This window comes from Melanerpes formicivorus, unplaced genomic scaffold, assembly GCF_026170545.1.
Source record: "Melanerpes formicivorus ecotype bairdi unplaced genomic scaffold, bMelFor1.0.p_v2 SCAF_196, whole genome shotgun sequence".
NCBI lineage: Eukaryota > Metazoa > Chordata > Aves > Piciformes > Picidae > Melanerpes > Melanerpes formicivorus.
The window spans coordinates 377,501-385,000 of NW_027142548.1; positions in this window are offsets into that span (position 1 = coordinate 377,501).

The window sequence follows — 7,500 nt, forward strand, 5'->3', positions numbered from 1 at the left end:
TGCCGGGCTCCATAGCATACGAGTGGCCAGTCACCGCCGCTGGCTTTTCCCTTAGATGCCGTGCCCCCGCGGGCTGCGGCTTTGGCCATGGGGGGGAACCCCCGTGAAGAGGGTCCAGTGCTGGGAACTCTCTCTGCCCCTTACCGGGCTCTCTCTCGCCGTGCCTGGACGGGCTTGCTTTCCATTCTTGGTGGGACCGACGCCGGCACCACGTCTCCCCGGCTTTCTCTGCCCCCGTGCCCCACCGGGCAAACTTCGCTTCGGGGGTTCCACACTTCGGCAGTGGCCGGCGCCAGCCACTCGTCAACTTTTTTTCTTTTCCCCGCTTTCGTTGCCGAGCCCGGGCTGGGCTCCGGCTCACGGACGAGCGAAACCCATCCAACACCGCTGAGGGTGCGCCAGCGGCCGCTCCAAACCGCCGCGCCTTTGTTCGGCCCCGCGGGTCCCCTCTCTGACCCGGGCGAAAGCCACCGAGAAGCCAGACGGACCCCTGCCCAGCCGCCTGGCGGGTGGCTTGGAGCAGCCGCTCGGCAGCGCTGCCCTGGGAGTGCTCGGCGTCACTCGTTCCCTCATATACGGAACTGGAGGGCCGTCAGCTCCGCGAGCGCACAACCAGCCGACCTCCGCCCAGCGGCAGGTCGCAGAAATCACGCCGGCTTGTACGATGACGTAGGCGGAGGCAGAGCGCAACAGCGACCCCTTGGCGACAAGCGCGATCTCCGCGGAGAGCACGTCTACTCGCCGAGGGAGAGCACGTCTACTCGCCGAGGGAGAGCACGTCTACTCGCCGAGGGAGAGCACGTCTACTCGCCGAGGGAGAGCACGTCTACTCGCCCAGGGAGAGCACGTCTACTCGCCGAGGGAGAGCACGTCTACTCGCCGAGGGAGAGCACGTCTACTCGCCCAGGGAGAGCACGTCTACTCGCCGAGGGAGAGCACGTCTACTCGCCCAGGGAGAGCACGTCTACTCGCCCAGGGAGAGCACGTCTACTCGCCCAGGGAGAGCACGTCTACTCGCCGAGGGAGAGCACGTCTACTCGCCGAGGGAGAGCACGTCTACTCGCCCAGGGAGAGCACGTCTACTCGCCGAGGGAGAGCACGTCTACTCGCCGAGGGAGAGCACGTCTACTCGCCGAGGGAGAGCACGTCTACTCGCCGAGGGAGAGCACGTCTACTCGCCGAGGGAGAGCACGTCTACTCGCCGAGGGAGAGCACGTCTACCTCCCGCCTGAGGGAGAGCACGGGGGGGGGGGACAAAGACAGGCGGCAGCAGCTTCGGTGAACGTCACCCGGGAGGCGACCGGGGCTGTCCCGGGGCAGTCCCGGGAAGCCAGCGTCCGACACAGGGAACCGTCAGCTGCCGGACCGGGGCGAATCCCCGCGGCCACGGCAGGGGTGGGGGCTCGAAGACAGCCGGCAGCCGCTTCGGTGAACGTCACCCGGGAGGAGACTGGGGCCCTCCCGGGACCGTCCCGGGAAGACGACGTTCGGCACGAGATCCCGGCCGCGGCCGGACCGGCTCGAAGCCTCGCGGTCCCGGCAGCAGCCGGAGCCGCTCGCCGCCTCGGGCTCCCGGCCCCCTACAGATCCGGCGACTCGTTCGCGGGCGGCGGGGGGAGGCAGTGGAGGGGGTGCGGGGAGAAGCGGCAGCGGAGGCGGAGGGGGGGGGGGCTCGAAGACAGCCGGCAGCCGCTTCGGTGAACGTCACCCAGGAGGCGATCGGGGCCGTCCCGGGGCCGTCCCGGGATGCCGGCTTCCGGCACGGGGTCCCGGCCGCGGCCGGACCGGCTCGTATCCCCGCGGCTCCGGCAGGGGGGGGGGGGGGCTCGAAGACAGCCGGCAGTCGCCTCGGTGAACGTCACCCGGCCGGCGACCGCGGCCGTTCCGGGGCCGTCCCGGGAAGCCTGCGACAGGCACGGGGTCCCAGCCGCGGCCGGACCGACTCGAAGCCCCGCGGCCCCGGCACGGGGGAGGCCCAAAGACTGGCGGCAGCCGCTTCGCTGAACGTCACCCGGCCGGCGACCGGGGCCGTCCCGGGGCCGTCCCGGGATGCCGGCATCCGGCACGGGGTCCCGGCCGCGGCCGGAGCGGCTCGAATCCCCGCGGTCCCGGCAGCAGCCGGAGCCGCTCGCCGTTCGGGCTCCCGGCACCCTACGGATCCGGCGACTCGTTCGCCGGCGGCGGGGGGAGGCAGTGAAGGAGGTGCGGGCAGAAGCGGCAGCGGAGGCGGAGGGGGGGGGGGGGCTCGAAGACAGCCGGCAGCCGCTTCGGAGAACGTCACCCGGCCGGCGACCGCGGCCGTTCCGGGGCCGTCCCGGGAAGCCTGCGACAGGCACGGGGTCCCGGCCTCGGCCGGACCCGCACTGGGTGCCGCCGCCTCGGGCTCTCGGGACGGTATGGATCCGCCGACTCGTTCGCCGGCGGCGGGGGGAGGCAGTGGAGGGGGTGCGGGGAGAAGCGGCAGCGGAGGCGGAGGGGGGGGGGGGCTCGAAGACAGCCGGCAGCCGCTTTGGTGAACGTCACCCGGCCGGCGACCGGGGCCGTCCCGGGGCTGTCCGGGGATGCCGGCTTCCGGCACGGGGTCCCGGCCGCGGCCGGACCGGCTCGAATCCCCGCGGTCCCGGCAGCAGCCGGAGCCGCTCGCCGTTCGGGCTCCCGGCACCCTACAGATCCGGCGACTCGTTCGCGGGCGGCGGGGGGAGGCAGTGGAGGGGGTGCGGGCAGAAGCGGCCGCGGAGGCGGGGGGGGGGGGGGGGCTCGAAGACAGCCGTCAGCCGCTTCGGTGAACGTCACCCGGGAGGCGACCGGGACCGGCCCGGGAAGCCATCGTCCGGCCCCGGATCCCGGCCGCGGCCGGACCGGCTCGAAGCCCCGCGGCCCCGGCACGGGGGAGGCCCAAAGACTGGCGGCAGCCGCTCCGCTGAACGTCACCCGGCCGGCGACCGGGGCCGTCCCGGGGCCGTCCCGGGATGCCGGCTTCCGGCACGGGGTCCCGGCCGCGGCCGGAGCGGCTCGAATCCCCGCGGTCCCGGCAGCAGCCGGAGCCGCTCGCCGTTCGGGCTCCCGGCACCCTACAGATCCGGCGACTCGTTCGCGGGCGGCGGGGGGAGGCAGTGGAGGGGGTGCGGGCAGAAGCGGCCGCGGAGGCGGAGGGGGGGGGGGGGGCTCGAAGACAGCCGTCAGCCGCTTCGGTGAACGTCACCCGGGAGGCGACCGGGACCGGCCCGGGAAGCCATCGTCCGGCCCCGGATCCCGGCCGCGGCCGGACCGGCTCGAAGCCCCGCGGCCCCGGCACGGGGGAGGCCCAAAGACTGGCGGCAGCCGCTTCGCTGAACGTCACCCGGCCGGCGACCGGGGCCGTCCCGGGGCCGTCCCGGGATGCCGGCTTCCGGCACGGGGTCCCGGCCGCGGCCGGACCGGCTCGAATCCCCGCGGTCCCGGCAGCAGCCGGAGCCGCTCGCCGTTCGGGCTCCCGGCACCCTACGGATCCGCCGACTCGTTCGCCGGCGGCGGGGGGAGGCAGTGGAGGCGGTGCGGGGAGAAGCGGCAGCGGAGGCGGAGGGGGGGCGGGGGGGACGATAGTGGCGGGGGGCGGGGGGTGCTCGAAGGCAGCCGGCAGCCGGTTCGGTGAACATTCGCCGGGGCGGGGGGGGCGACCTGTCCGTGCCCGGGGCAGCCCCGGGAAGCCGGCAGCCAGCACGGGGGTCCCGGCAGCACCTGTTCCCTGCCCTGGTACTTGCCGTGCCCGGCGGCCGGTTGCCGGGTGGGGGGAGCGATGAGAGGCAGGGCGCAGCGGCCGGGGCAGCGCCGGGCCGCAGCGGGGGGCTGGGCGGGTGGGGTAGGCGTCGAGCGGCAAGCCCTCGGCTGCAGCGAATGTTCGGCGGTGCGGGGCGGGGGGGGACGGGACGACACGTTGGGGACGCCGAGTCCGAGCCACCCCCGGCCCCAGGGGCGGCCGGAGGGGGAGGCCGGTGCCTGGCCCTGGGAGCTGCTGGGCGCCGGATGGCCGAGGGTGCGTCAGAAGCCGCCCGAGCGGTCGAGCAGGTCCTCCAGAAAGGCCTAGGGTGGCTTCGAGGGCCCCGGGAGCAGTCGAGGGAGGCCTCCAGGCAGGTCTGGAGTGGATGGGAGGCCTTCCAAAGCAGACAAGGGAGGCTGCCAGCGGGGCCTAGGCTGGCACTGCAGCCTGTAAATGGTTGGGGGGGGGGCCTCTGGTGCGGCCTGGAGTCTCTGGGTGGCGTCCAGAGAGGTGCAAAAGATCCTCTGGTGCGGCCTGTGGTGGCGGAGAAGCCTGCAGAGCGTGCGGGGGAGGCTTCTGGTGCGGCCTGGGGTGGGTCGGAAGCCTGCAGAGCGTGCGGGAGAGGCTTCTGGTGCGGCCTGGGGTGGCTGAGAAGCCTGCAGAGCGTGCGGGAGAGGCTTCTGGTGCGGCCTGGGGTGGCTGAGAAGCCTGCAGAGCGTGCGGGAGAGGCTTCTGCTGCGGCCTGGGGTGGCTGAGAAGCCTGCAGAGCGTGCGGGGGAGGCTTCTGTTGGGGCCTGGGGTGGGTCAGAAGCCTACAGAGCGTGCGGGGGAGGCTTCTGGTGCGGCCTGGGGTGGGTCGGAAGCCTGCAGAGCGTGCGGGAGAGGCTTCTGTTGGGGCCTGGGGTGGCTGAGAAGCCTGCAGAGCGTGCGGGAGAGGCTTCTGCTGCGGCCTGGGGTGGCTGAGAAGCCTGCAGAGCGTGCGGGAGAGGCTTCTGCTGCGGCCTGGGGTGGCTGAGAAGCCTGCAGAGCGTGCGGGAGAGGCTTCTGGTGCGGCCTGGGGTGGCTGAGAAGCCTGCAGAGCGTGCGGGAGAGGCTTCTGCTGCGGCCTGGGGTGGCTGAGAAGCCTGCAGGGCGTGCGGGAGAGGCTTCTGGTGCGGCCTGGGGTGGCTGAGAAGCCTGCAGAGCGTGCGGGAGAGGCTTCTGGTGCGGCCTGGGGTGGCTGAGAAGCCTGCAGAGCGTGCGGGAGAGGCTTCTGCTGCGGCCTGGGATGGCTGAGAAGCCTGCAGAGCGTGCGGGAGAGGCTTCTGCTGCGGCCTGGGGTGGCTGAGAAGCCTGCAGGGCGTGCGGGAGAGGCTTCTGCTGCGGCCTGGGGTGGGTGGGAAGCCTGCAGAGCGTGCGGGGGAGGCTTCTGGTGCGGCCTGGGGTGGCTGAGAAGCCTGCAGAGCGTGCGGGGGAGGCTTCTGCTGCGGCCTGGGGTGGCTGAGAAGCCTGAAGAGCGTGCGGGAGAGGCTTCTGGTGCGGCCTGGGGTGGCTGAGAAGCCTGCAGAGCGTGCGGGGGAGGCTTCTGGTGCGGCCTGGGGTGGCTGAGAAGCCTGAAGAGCGTGCGGGAGAGGCTTCTGGTGCGGCCTGGGGTGGCTGAGAAGCCTGCAGAGCGTGCGGGGGAGGCTTCTGGTGCGGCCTGGGGTGGCTGAGAAGCCTGCAGAGCGTGCGGGAGAGGCTTCTGCTGCGGCCTGGGGTGGCTGAGAAGCCTGCAGAGCGTGCGGGAGAGGCTTCTGCTGCGGCCTGGGGTGGCTGAGAAGCCTGCAGAGCGTGCGGGGGAGGCTTCTGCTGCGGCCTGGGGTGGGTCGGAAGCCTGCAGAGCGTGCGGGAGAGGCTTCTGCTGCGGCCTGGGGTGGGTCGGAAGCCTGCAGAGCGTGCGGGAGAGGCTTCTGCTGCGGCCTGGGGTGGGTCGGAAGCCTGCAGAGCTTGCGGGGGAGGCTTCTGGTGCGGCCTGGGGTGGGTCGGAAGCCTGCAGAGCATGCGGGGGAGGCTTCTGCTGCGGCCTGGGGTGGCTGAGAAGCCTGCAGAGCGTGCGGGGGAGGCTTCTGGTGCGGCCTGGGGTGGCTGAGAAGCCTGCAGAGCGTGCGGGAGAGGCTTCTGGTGCGGCCAGGGGTGGCTGAGAAGCCTGCAGAGCGTGCGGGAGAGGCTTCTGCTGCGGCCTGGGGTGGCTGAGAAGCCTGCAGAGCGTGCGGGAGAGGCTTCTGCTGCGGCCTGGGGTGGGTCGGAAGCCTGCAGAGCGTGCGGGAGAGGCTTCTGCTGCGGCCAGGGGTGGGTCGGAAGCCTGCAGAGCGTGCGGGGGAGGCTTCTGGTGCGGCCTGGGGTGGGTCGGAAGCCTGCAGAGCATGCGGGGGAGGCTTCTGCTGCGGCCTGGGGTCTCTGGGTGGCCTCTAGAGAGGTGCAAAAGACCCTCTGGGTTGGGCTGGGGTGGCTCTTGGACCCCTGCCACACAGTGGAGAGAGGCCTCCGGCCCGCCACCTGTGTCCCTGTGTGCCTGAGTGCCTGTGTCCCTGTGTCCCTGTGTCCCTGTGTCCCTGAGTGCCTGAGTGCCTGTGTCCCTGTGTCCCTGTGTCCCTGAGTGCCTGAGTGCCTGAGTGCCTGTGTCCCTGTGTCCTTGTGTCCCTGTGTCCCTGTGTGCCTGAGTGCCTGTGTCCCTGTGTCCCTGTCTGTGTACCTGTGTGCGAGTGTCCGGCACGCCACCCAGCGGCGGCGGGCAAGCAGGTAGGCGGGTGGGCGGGCCGGCGAGGGCCAGTGTGAGTTTGGGGGGTGGGAGGGGAGGCGGCAGCTGGAAGCGTCAGAGGAGGGGGCGTGGCTCCGGCTGGCCCCGGGAGCAGGTTCCCGGGACCGGGACCGGCTGGACCCGGCGGGTGGTTGATCCCGGGGCGGGGGGCAGAGGCGGCGGGAAGCGGCAGCTGCGTGTGCGGCGGGGGGGTGGAGGGCGAACCGCGGCGGGAAGCGGATGCTTCAGAGCAGGTTACGGGGGCGGGGACGGACGACACCACCTGTCCCCGCCCCGGGACGGGCTGGACCCGGCGCCCTGGACCCGGCGCCGTGTACCCGCCGCCGCCCCCGCCGCCGCCCCCCTCCGCCACCCCGGGACCCCGACGTTTTTTGGCGCCCGCGCCTTTTTTTGCTCCCCGCCTGCCCGCGCTGCCCCGGGCCCTCCCCCGGGGCGGGGCGGGAGGGAGGGACGGACGGACGGGTAGCCGGGGATCTCCGAGCGCGCGCCACCAGACCGAGGCGGGTCCCGGCGGCGGCGGCGGCGGCGGCGGCGGCGGCAGCAAGCGACGGCGGGGGGGGCAGGCTAGGGAGAGAGGGGGAGCGGCATGCGGTAGGGCTGGGGGGTTTGTTTCGGGGGGGAGGGGTGGGGGGGGGTGGCAGCGGTCAGCGAGAGCGGGGAGAGGGGGAGCGGCATGCGGTAGGGCTGGGGTGTTTTTGGGGTGGGGGCGTTGGGGGGATTAGCGGGCGGGCGGGCAGCCGAGCCAAGCGGCAAGCCGGGGGGCGGGCGAGGGCGGCTTTAGGGCCGGAGGAGCGGAGCGCAACCTCCCCCGTGCAGGCTCCAGCGTGGAGAGCAGCAAGTTTTTGGGGACGGGGGACGACGGACGGGAGGGGCAGCGGCGAGAGGCTAGCTGCGGCAAGGGGCACCGGCACGGCCGCCCTAACAGCGCCGCCTCGGTCGCAGGGGTTAGAGAGCAGCCGGGCAGCCCGGGAGGGAAGCGGCAGCCCGC